The sequence below is a fragment of the Ceratotherium simum genome, chromosome 35 (assembly GCF_057802395.1).
Source record: "Ceratotherium simum simum isolate JZ-2026a chromosome 35, ASM5780239v1, whole genome shotgun sequence".
In the NCBI taxonomy this organism is placed as follows: Eukaryota; Metazoa; Chordata; class Mammalia; order Perissodactyla; family Rhinocerotidae; genus Ceratotherium; species Ceratotherium simum.
The window spans coordinates 5,781,037-5,793,626 of NC_141934.1; the positions used below are offsets into that span (position 1 = coordinate 5,781,037).

At 48.5% G+C, this 12,590-nt stretch overlaps 1 pseudogene; it reads right to left on the reverse strand.

Moving 5' to 3' along the window:
* Positions 1–8,541: 8,541 nt before the first annotated feature.
* On the reverse strand, positions 8,542–9,445 carry LOC147912437 (immunoglobulin lambda variable 3-21-like; annotated as a pseudogene).
* Positions 9,446–12,590: the final 3,145 nt, after the last annotated feature.

Consider the following 12,590-nt stretch of genomic DNA (forward strand, 5'->3'; position numbering starts at 1 on the left):
GAGCCCACAGCTGAAGATCTGCCTCAGGGCCTCTCTTATTCTCTGAAGAAATGCAAATCTACTTCCTTCCTTCTTCTGGCCTTGTTAGGTCTTCTGCTGAGCAGAAAAGTCTCAGCTTAAAGCTGGCTGTCAAAATGGGCCCTATTCCCAAAGTCTGTACCTGAGGACTCAGAGCTCTCTCTGGTGTTCAGTTAGAAAGTGTGCACCCTGCCCCCAGTGCATGCACACAAACCTCAGTCTGTGCCATGGGTTTCCTCTCTGTGCTTGGGGACAATCCCTCAGTCATGCTTTCTAGTAATGGATCATCCCTGGGAGGGGGCTGGGCAGTGCTTGAGGGAGGAGCTTGTAGGGACAGTCATCATGCTGTTGCATTGAGGAATGATTTCATGATCAGATACAGACAAATTGCTCATGTACCTCTCAGGAAATTCTTTTTTTATCTTTTAGAAAAAGAAACATAGGAAAAATATTTGGGCTTGAAGGCTAGACAAGAATTGTTTGATGACATCAGAAGCCTCAAACACAAAAGGAAGAAGATACATTGAACCTCATCAAGATTAACATATTTCGCTTTGTAAAACTTTCTAAACAGGATGAAAAAACAGTAACAGAGAAAAGATACTTGTAAACCATGTATCCAACGAATGACTAACGTATAGAGAATGTAAAAACTCTCAAAAATGAATGTAAAAATAACTCCATTCAGAAATTGGGCATGAACAAGAACAAACATTTCATGGAAGAGGATATAGAGATGGCAAAGAGCAAATGAAAAGATGTGCTCATTAGCCATGAGGGAAACACACATGAAACTACAAGGATATATCCCTACATACCTATCAGAATGGCTACAATAAAAATAGTGACAACTGTAAATACTGGCAAGGATGTGGAGAAACTGAGTCACTCACGCCTCCCGTTGGGAAAGGGAAATGCTACAGATACTACGGAATGAGTTTGGAAGCTTCTTAAAAAAAACAAACTTTTGGTTACCATACAATCCAGCAATTGTACTCTTGGACAATTATTTTGGAAGATGAAAACTTATTTTCATAGCGAATCTATACACAAATGTTCATACAACCTTATGAATAATAACCCTAAAACGAGAACAATCCAGTTGTCCTTCAATGAGCGGATTGATAAATAGACTTTGGTACATTGGGACTGTGGAATACTACTCAGAAATGAAAAGTAATCAACCGTTAATGCAACAGTGATGAAGACGAGTGTGCAGCAGATTATGCAGAGTGAAAAATGCCAATATCAAAAGGCTAGATACTATAGGACTCTATTTTTTATTTCTCTTTTTATTTAACAATCTTTGTTTGTTTTTTTTGTTTTTTTGTTTTTTTGTGTGAGCAAGATCAGCCCTGAGCTAATATCCATACAGTTCCTCCTGTTTTTGCTGAGGAAGAGGGGCCCTGAGCTAACATCTATTACCAATCCTCCTCCTGTTTCTCCCAAAAGCCCCAGTAGATAGTCATATGTCACAGCTGCTGAACATCCTTTTAGTTGCTGTATATGGGACGCCTCAGCATGGCCGGACAAGCAGCACATTGGTGCACGCCCAGGATTCAAACCCGGGCCACCAGTAGTGGAGCGCACGCACTTAACCACTAAGCCACGGGGCCAACCCCTATTCTTTATTTCTATATACCCTTTCTGAAAAGACAAAATTTTAGAAATGGAGAATCAGTTAGTGGATTCCAGGGGTTAGGGGCAGTGAAGGGCACCTCGGAGGGAGGAGGTGGATGTTGATAGAAAAGGACAACACAAGGGATCCCTGTGGAGATGGAATTGACAATGGTGGTGGACATGTGAACCTACTCACGGGATAAAATCACATTGATCTAAATACACACACACAGATGAGGACAAGTCACCTGGGGAATCTGAATTTGAAAATGTGCAAAAATTTGGTGAAACTCTTTACCAAATAAAATACACAGATGAAAAATAAGAACCTGAAAAGGAGCTCAAAATCACAATCACTAAGGAAAAGGTAGTTAAAAACACTATGAGATACTACTACAGACACATTAAAATGGCTTTAAAAACCCTGACAATCTAGTTTAATGAGGATGTGGAACAATTGGAGGTCTCATAAACGCCTGGTGATAATGAAAATGGAAAATCAAGCATCCATATTGGAAAAGAGTTTGGCAGTTTCTGAGAAAGTTCTCTAAATATCTACCATATGACCCAGAAATTCCATTCCCAGGTATTTACCTGAGCGCAATGAAAAGTTATATCTACACAAAACCTATAACAAATGTAATAAAGATTTTAACTGAAATTGCTAAAGAATGGAAACTGGAAACAACCCAAATGTCACTTCACTGGGGAATGGTTAAACAAACTGTGAGTCGCCCATGCAAAGGAATTCCACTCAGCAATGAAAATGGAATGAAGTCTTAACATACAACATGGACACATCTGAAATGCATTATGCTGAGTGAAAGAAGCCAGAACCAAAAGGCTACCACGTATGATTTCATTTTAAGATGTTCTTGCGAAGACCTAACTATAGGGACAGACAAGAGATCAGGAGTTGTGCAGTGGGGGTGGAGGCTATGACTGCCAAGGGTTCTGTGGAATTTATGGCTAATGAATGAATTGTTATACATCGTCATTGTGGAAATGAGTACACCTCTGAATGCATTTATCAGAACTCACAGAACTGTTCACTAAATGTGGATTTTATTGTATGTAAATTAAAACTCAACAAAAAAAAGAAAAAGGAAAAAAAAATTGTGGCCGGTGAAGCTTCCCAGGAGCCAACTCTCACTCAGAGACCAGTGTGCAGGAAGTCTAGATGAACCAGAGAACACACCCAAGGACAGGAAGGGTTGAAGGGAGTGGATGTGGGTGGAGATGGACATTGATCTGTGAAGCAGACACAGCCAGGCCCACAGTAGAACTAAAGGGGCTCTGGTCCTGGGCCTGCTCTTCAGATCCTACCGACTGAGGTGGGGGCTCTGCCTCTACCCCACCACACACACAGGTCACTAGATAGAGGCTGCCACCAGGAAGGGGATTGTCCCTGCTGTGCCAGCTCTCTTCAGCAGAAGCAAGTCCTGGAGCTGGAGTTCAGACACACTAGCCTCTGGGGAATGAGGACTCCATCCTGTAGGGGAGGGGCTAGGATACTGGTTGACACAGAGGACACCTAGAACAGTGACAGACACATTGTCAATATTTTTGATTTCATAACTATTAAGGAATAAAGACAAACACACACACAAAATGGACAGGAAAAGACAATGAGAAAAGATATAAACGGAACAGCATAGGATAAAAACATAATGGAAGAATTAAACATAACATGACTAAGAGGAGAAATCCAGAGACAGAGACAGAGAGAGAGAAGGAGAGAGAGTGAGAGATGCACGATGAGCCAGAGGGGAAGGACCCCTCCTCCAGCACATTCTCACTCCTAGCCACCTGCCTGGCCTCCCCTGTCCACTCACAGCCACAGCAGCTCCAATGTGCATCCATATGGAGGTCCTGTGACCTGTTTCAGCTTCTACCTGGACTGATTTGTCCATAGCTTCTCAGGCTTTAGAGATTCCCCAACTGTGACAATGACACTACATGACATTCATTCTTGAGACTCTGCTAAGGCCACAGAAACAAGTACCTTTGAAATAAACTGTTACTCCAGGTCTCAGGATCACCTGGCATCTGTGAGGACTAGTGCACGGGTGTGGACAACTCAGAAAGGGACATTCGTCCTTCACACCATTCATTAGTCACTTTCACATGACAAGAGCTGACAGTGGCCTCTGATGAGACCCTGACCCTGTCATAACCTTGACCATAAAAAACGGCCTCTAATGGTCCCTTGGTCCCCCTCTGACAAGGCTTTGTGGTGTCAGCTCCCTCACTGCTTGGTCACCAACTAAGCACGACAGGGGATGATCTTTATCTGCCTCCCTTTTCCACTCACTGTCATCACTTTGTCCCTCTGTCTGTCCATCAGAGGCTACTGCTGACCATCTTCCAAGTTGTTAGCACACAAGGCCCAGGTGGACATGGGTGTGGAGTGGTCCACACTGGGGTTTGGATTTATTTCCCTACAGTCCTCCTGACTCCCTTTCCTACAATGTAAATGTTGGAGGAAACACCCCACTGGAGGGACCCACAGGAGACCTTGCTGGGGACAAAGTCAGTGCAAATCCTTGTAGAGATCGAGCCTTTACTGGAGTGGGAGAGCATGGGAGATGGCCCTGTGACCCCGGTGACTCCGCCAACCACAGGCTGACACACGTCACTGCAGGACTGAGCCCTGATGTCCATCTCTCCTCCTGCCCTCCTGCACCCTGTCCACTCCCTCCCTGGGAGACAAGCCACCTCCTCCCCTCCTGCCCACTTGGGAGTCATCCATTCCATAGGCAGCTCCTGGGCTTTCCATCTCAGAGAACAGACACCGAGGTAGACCAGTCTGATGTTCTGGAGTTCAGCCCCAAAATGCCACTTGACCTTGCCCAGGGACTAGAATTGCTTGGTCAATATGGTTGCTCCATGTTTACACCATGCTTGTGATTCCAGAAAATCTATGTAGGAAATCCACGAGACCAGTAAACCTGTCCCCTCCAGGAGTATTTCAGGTGGATCACTCACAGGGCTGAGACTCGGGGAGGCATCATATTTTCTACCTCAGTGTCCTCTGTCCACCATGCCCTGCTGCTATGCCAGTGGATATTCTCCTGGCCCTAGAAAATTCTTTGGGTAGGATGTGCAGCCATTCTTGGCACCATAAGCTGAGAATCTAAGTCAGCTGGAGAAGAACAAGCCATGCTCCATGTTGGTCCTGCCACACACCTCCTAACATCCACCCCACTTACCTACTGTACCTCAGCTCAGAACCCACCATAGGGTTCAGGTCTCACCGTCCTGCCTCCCCAGAGGGCCAAATGCTTCCTGCTGAACCCTCAACCCTGACAGGAGTCCTGATATACCCCATGGTACACCCGGAGACAGGACATTAGTTGCAGATGACTCCAGGGTCTCTCCTGGAACCCTGAGATCTGTGTCCCTGTCTCAAGCAGAGCCCCATGGTAAGAACACAGGGCCCGATGGCTCTTCGGGACACACTCATCTCAGGTCAGCCACTCTGTCAGGGTCGTTTTCCTTCCTGGGCTGCTCAGGTCTCTCCCATCATTATCCCTACAGGCCTGTGGTGGAGGAAACAGAATGTTGTGTTGTCAGAATGACCTAATTTTTGTCCTGTGTCTGCTTCACCCTAGTGAGGTCTCAAGGAGGAGGTGCAGGATGATGAGGTTTGCTAGGAGAAGGTCAAAGGTCTCAGGGTCCTGCAGAGGGACAATGATCAGCTCACCCTGAGTCCCCGTGGGGAAGAGGGAGGGGAGGTTCTCACCTCATTCCCTTTTTTCTGTGTCACTGTGGCATTCCAGTCTTGTCCATCAATTGTACGGATCTCACCACAGTGATACTCAGCCTTATCCTCAGACTAGATGTTGGAGATGGTTAAGTACCGATCGGCCCCAAAGCTGGGGCCTGAGAAGCAGTCAGGTATGCCATACCCCTTGTTGTGGTTTCCATCATTGTTCACCTTCATCACATACCCAGGAACCTTCCCTGGTCTCTGCTGATACAGTGAATGGTGTAGGTGCTGTGCTCACTGCTCAGGGTGCAGGTGAACTTGACCGAGGCTCACAGGGAGGCAGATTCAGATGCAAGCTGGGTCAGCACAGGCAGAGCACAGAGACCTGGAAACAGAAAATACAAGAATGGTGCTCAATGTCCCGAGACTGGACAGAGGTCAGGGGACTGTGCTTGGAGGGAAATGTCAGGGAGGGAGACCAATGAGTGTCCTGGAACACTGTGACCTGTGGAGAAAATGAGCAGCAGGAGGTAGAAGGGAACCCAGTACATGCTGGGGGGCTTCCAGGAGCTCTGCCCTGAGGCTGCCCAGCTGGACTGACCTCTCCAAGCTCCACTCTTATCCTCTCTTCTTGCAGTTAAAGAAGGGAGGAGCTTTGAATGCATATGTATTCTCCATTCCCTCTGTGTGAGCTCTTGTCTGAGCCCTGAGCCTCAGGACCTCCTTCTGGTAATTTCCTGAGGTCAGAAGAAGGTCCAGGTGTCGGTTTCAGAGTTGGGGTTGATTCCACCCAGTAGAAGTGTCAGCAAAGGAAGCATCAGTCATGGTCTTTGCACTTGAGCACAGCCCATGGGACTTGGACCTATTAGAGTCCCTAGCCAGGACCCACAGTGTCACCTAATGCCTACAGGATGAATGTCATCCTACAAGTACAGCTAGTTCAACAGAATGACTCCTGAGCCCTCAATAGATGCCAGACCCTTGGTGAGTGTTGACATGCACCCCCCACAACCAGACATCACAATAACCCCCCCAGCAGCCCTCTGCTTATGGTCAACCTCTCCTCCAGTCTGATGAGGAGGGAGCCATCATTGTGAGGTTAATTGATTTCCCCAAATTCCCCCAGACAGTGAGGAGTGAGTCAAGATTCCAACACAGGAGACTGACTTCAGAGCCTGACCTGTGAGGCCCTCCCTGCCTGCCCCTTGCCACACCCCATGTCCTCCTACTCCCTAATCCCAGCCCTCCTGGGCCTATGTCACCACCCTCTCTTCTGTATTCAGGTGCTCCTCCCCTCTGAGTTTGTTCTGAAGAGCTCATATCTTCATGGTGCTGGAATCTGTGTGTCCTGGTGAAATACAATTCTCTCTGCAGACAGAGGTGGGGACGCTCCCTCTGCTCCCTCCATGACAGACAGCACAGGAGCATGTGTCAGCAGGACTTTGGGGAAATCAGAAGTCTGGTTGCTTCCTCCTGTCAGGCTCATCTCCTGACAGGTTAGGATCAGGATTCCTTTACCAACATGGCCAAGGCCATTGAGTTTGGACAACTGTCAGAGTAGGAACAGAAACCTCAAAATTTTTATAATCCTGATGGCAAGATGCCGATTTCACCAAATATCCTGAAGAAATGTGTTTGTTTTCAAACTTAGTACTGCTGAGGAAGTGATGACGCTAATTCACTGACAAAATGCTGGAGATGGAGATGTTGATCACACATACACACAAGATCATAGATGTAATGCACTTTTCATAGGCTATGAGAGGGCACAACCTGCCAGCCTACTGTCCTGATCACTAGGCCTTGGCACCCAGGGATGTGGTCCTGGTTCTCTCACAGTGACGTCATGGGATGTCTCAGCAAAACTACTGCAGAACTCCTTCATGCTTGTCCAGATCTGTTATGTGTGTCATCTCATCCCTGTTGTGTCACTAGACTCGGCCTTGTTTGTGACTCTTCATCCTGGGAGGAGGTACCTAGTTCTGCAGAAACAGAGAACCTGAACTGTACACGTTGACATCACAATGTGTCCTCTGACTCGTCCACAGAGGACAGCATGCAGACCAGGGTGGTGTCAACTTAAAAAGCAAATTCACAGGTTATTTTACCCTCAAAATGAGTTTATTCAGGAACATCCAAAAGAATTCCAATTCCAGATGTGCATACTCTGGCGAAAGATAGGCAAATCCAGAAAATGAAGGAGGGATGCTGCTTTTATAGAGGAACACGTGGAATAGGGTGGGGCTGCTCAAAAGGAAAGTCCACTGGGGGAAAGTAACATTTCAGGGTGGCAACGGCTTCTCATTGGCTGAGCTGCTGCCGGATTGGGAAAGAAATCTTCTTCAGTAGTAAAGTTGTTGTAATTCTTTTGGAGATGTGAGCAACTCTCTTCCCATTTGGAGTAATTGATGTGGTATGATAGGGTGTGAGAGATCCCAGTACAGACCCTCCTGACTCTGTTTTAGTTCAGTTCTCTTTTATTAATTTCCACAGGGGGCAGGTGAGGACTGAACGGCCTCAGGGTTGGGCTGATGTCACTGAGGGGAAGAGCCACTGAGCAGAGAGAGCAGGGGCACTTCACACTGATCCCTCAGGTCAGTCCAGAGAGCACACGGGGAGTTTACTGGGCTCTTACAGATGCTGTGTCCACAGCAGGGCTGAGCTGCGTCAGGAGAAACAGGACCTGCACTTGGAGGAGAAGCAGATAAGCTTGATGTCCAGGGACTCCATCAGGTAGGCAGCTGCCAATGAACCACCCTCACTGAAGAAATGGGGTTCTTGTCTCACTTATGGCAGTTCTCTACAGACAATGGCAATTCCCAGTGAGGACACAGCTGTGAGCACAACGGACCCCCAGCCAGTTTCGGTGGGTGGGTCTGGATTGAAGAGGGATCTAGGTGGACACCACAGTGTCACTATGCTGGTTTTCTTCAGTCAGAATCCCAGTCTGTCATGGGAGTGAGGGGCTTCAGGAGATCATTGGCAGTGGGAGGGTCTATGGGAGTGATCCAGGACAGTTGACCAGGGAGTGGCCATTCACCCCTATACGGAAATCCAGGGACCATATAGCAGTAGACATATGTCGCCCTCTCTCTGTTCATAACAGGTCTTGGTTCTCCAGCTCACATCCTGACCCAGAAAACACCAGTACATCCTGGTCCCGCCAGCCCTAAATCCACTCCTGATCCACCCTACACAGAGCCCGCCTGGAGGACTGGGATGATAAGGCAGCCTGGGGATCTCAGATCAGGGGACTTGAGCCAGACCTGCTCATTGCTGTGTCTACAGTCCTCCTGGGGCTGGAGGAGAGTGTGACACAGACTGGGAAGGAGTTTGTGTCTCACTTCCCCATCTGCCTGTGTCACTGTGAGCATTACTACTGCTGTCCCTCACCTGACAGTAATAGTCTACCTCGTCCTCGACTTGGGCCCTGCTGATGGTCAGCGTGGCTGTGTTCCCTGAGTTGGAGCCAGAGAATCAGTCAGGGATCCCTGAGGGCTTCTTGTTATCCTCATAAATGACCAGCACAGCGTCCTGGCCTGACTTCTCAGGTGCTACTGAGTATCTTTTCTTTCAATGTTGTCTCCCCTACATGTGATCTTCGCCGTCTGTCCTGGAGTCACTGACACCGAGGGTGGCTGAGTCAGCTCATAGGAGACCACAGAGCCTGCAAAAGAGAAAAGGAGAGGTTGGCTTGAGGATGAAGGGCCCATTCCCAGGAGATCTCCCACCTGCCTCACCAGAACTTAGCTCCAGGGATTCTGTTGGCCCCCAGGGCATACCCACCAATCAATCTCAGTGCCTGTGTCCCATGGGATGTGCTAGTGGATGGGCCCTCCAAACAAATGAGGAAAGACCCCTTTCTCTGAGCAAGTGCAACCCCTCAGGGCTCACACAGAGGCAGTGAGCACAGTGGGGGGATTTCAGCCCCACAGCCCCTCATCCTGCAGCAGGTTCATGAGCATCCTGCCCCCACAGTGTGCTGAGCTCAGAGCCAGGGCCAGGCTTAGAGCCCTGGGCTGAGGTGGGTGTGAGTGTGGGTGCAGCACCTGTGCAGTGAGTGAGGAGGCCGGGGAGGAGAGGGGTCCAGACCATGGTGGAGGCTCCCTGATCCTGCTCCCCGAGGCCCAAGGCTGGGCAGTTTTACTCCCAGCCCTCTCTTGTCCCTTTGCCTGGGGAGCTGCTGGGTATGCAAATCAGCCAGGGCTCAGGGTTGCTGCTTGAGGAGCTCTGTGGTTGCAGAGCAGGGCTCAGCCCCAAGGGACACAGAGAGGGGAGGGGCAGCCCCTGACGAACCCATACTCAGCCCAGGGGATTCTACTTCTCCTTCTGTTCTCATAGTTGGGGGCCCACAACTCCACTCCAGACCGTGTCCTGTCCTCGCTTCCTGGCCTGGTCACGGCAGAGCTCATAGGTGAAATCTGTCTGCATTTTCCAGGGAACCTGAAGGGCTGTTGACTGAATAGTCCTGGGCCCCATCATGAAGGTGCTCAGAGTCACAGTGCTGATGCTGGGTTATTCTGGACCCCAGGTCCTTCCTCTGTTCCATCCTGGCTCAGGGGGGAGGTGGTTAATATCATCCAGGACTCTGGGGTATCTCATCCATAATCGTTTTGTGGTGAAGTCCACATGTTGGTCTAGTTCTCGCTCCACCTTCATAAGCTTCACTGAGGAGGTCTCTTCTGACCCTCAAGGTCCCTGTGCAGGGTCCCTGCTCATCCCCACTCTACAGGTGACACTGCTGACTTAGCCAGGTGAGGGGCCATCCCAGACACAGCTCCTGATTGTAGAGAGAAGAATAAAATTCCTCCCGTGCCAAGTGCACATGGAGTTTGTAAAGATCCACTGAGGGGCTGTAAGTGTCTGCCCTGGGCCATGAGGTCCTGAACAGATCATAGGTGTTGTGCCTCAGTATCCCCAGTGTGTGAGGTGGGCCAATGACAGATCATGTGCTCAAAAGAAAAAACTGAGTGCAAGAGAATGAAATTTGGCTGCAAATTATAAGAATAACTCATGTGAAACTTATTTTTAAATAAGTTTCCTTCAGTTGCTGGGGAAAATGCATTAAGTAATAAAAATTCTTTTTCTAATTAATTAAGTCACATAAAGGTTATTGAGTATCAGCAGTTTGCCTGGAGTAGAAAAAGAGTAAGAAAAAGTTTGGCACCAGCCCCTAGAGAGAGCTGTGGAAAGGAGGAGCTTCTCCTCCTGGCAGGACAAAAGTTCTCAGAGCCAAGGGAGGGAGGGGAGAACGTGTGATCACACGGGGAACAGGAGTCTGTGGACATCATAGAGCTTATCAGGACTGGGGTGTGGGGGAACTAAGTGTTTGAACCTGGGCCAGAGAAATAGAGAATTTCTACTAGACTGAGAACAAAAGGCCACAGAGTCAGAATATGTGTACATCGTTGTCTAGCATGATACTGTAGAAATAAATGACACCTCTCCCTTCAGGTGTTAGGTCACGGTTACTACCTTCCCTGCATGTTACAATCTCCTTGGATTTGAAAACCCAGTCGCCCAGGTCCTTATCAGGTGACTCTCTGCTGCCCCCTGGTGGCCGCTCCACACTGACTGCTGGAGGCCCAAGGGCTTCCTCCGTCCAGGTGCAGATTCTGAACCCACTGCTAAGGTGGTGATTCCCTGATCCATGCACTGCTGGCCCCAGGGGAGGAATTACTCTTCTCTATGAGGCCCCTGCCTGCCTTAGACCAGGCAGGAGGGGCTCAGATCACCCAGGAAAACATGAAGATGCCCATTTGGAGGAGGAGAAGGCAGGGCCCACCTGAGGCATCCTGCACATCCCTACAAGGTCATGGGTGGTTATCCGGGTGGTCCTGGGCTTGGCACTGGGGACACAGGACTCAAGGGATGACTCTGATTGGTGCTGCCTTGGGGGCAGAGCTGAAGTGGGGCTGGTGGCTACTGCACCAAAGACAGAGACAGGAGAACATCCACCAGCAAATGTTTATTCAGCCACTTTGGTCTGGCACATTCCATCCTGGAATTCAACATGAACAAGACACAATCCTTGACTGAATGGAGTTTCCATCTTGTGGTTGGAGCAGAGTAGCAGACATGCTGGATTAGCAGTCACAGCAAATTGTCCCTACCAATTTCTCACTGTGCATTGACTCTTCTATTTGTTGATATGCTAGACATTTTCCCTCGGTCCTTAGCAGCCTGATTGACCAAGTGACCCAGCACTGGCCCAAGGGATGTAAGGGTCAGTCGCCTGGACTTCTTTCAAGAGACTTTTCTCTTGTGAAGGAAAGAAACTGACTGGATTTATGCAGCATCTTTCCTCTTGACTATGGTGTGATAGCTGGAGCTGCAGCAGCCATCCTGACATCTTAAGTCAACAAGAATGAAAGCAAAATCTCCATAATAGGGATGGGGGACAGGAAGTAAGAAAGATCTGGGACCTCAAATAACTGTTGACTACCTGAAGAACAACTGCCTGACTTCAGACTTATTGTTGCGGAATAAAGATAGGCTCCTCTCTGTTCACTCTTCTGAAGGTCAAGTGTGTGTTCTTGCATTAATTAAAAAAAAAAAAACTTCTTGACCAGTTAGGGAAACAATCAACACAAATAAATTAATTATTAAAATAATCAGAAAAAAAAGATCCGTACAGTGGCTGCTGACATGCAGACAATTAATAGAGAGAACAGACAAAAAAATGTCAGGCAGGTGCTGTATGTTGAGAGACTGGAGGAGCGCTCTCTGCAGAGGTGACTTTGGAGCAGCTGTCAGGATGGGAAGATGGAACAAGTAACAGGAACTGTGCTTGGGGAGAGCAGAGTCAGTGCCCTGTGGGGAAGAGTCTGGTTTGTCTGAGGATCTGAAAGAACAGTGAGAACCTAAGTTGTCTGTGATTCAAAACCAGTTCAGTTCCAATGTTACACTTTCTCATAAGAATTTGGGGGCAGATCAATGTGCTGTCACGTGTGGTGAGGGGGGAACTTCCTCTTAATAAACCAGGTTAATAAGTCAGGTTATTTTGCAGCAGTTTAGCACACGTGGTGCCCCCAGGATGAAGTTGCTGGGGCAGGAACATGTTTAACATGGGAGGGCTCAGGAAGAGCCCCCTGGCCCTCTCTAGGTTACCTGCAGTCTGAGGCCACTCAGGGGAGTTGTTAATAATTCTTTCTCTCCTCTCCTACCCACCATGCAGCCATGTGGGGTTTATGGTGCTGTCTGTGCCTCTGGTCCTGGGCCATCTCTCTAAGGACCCACA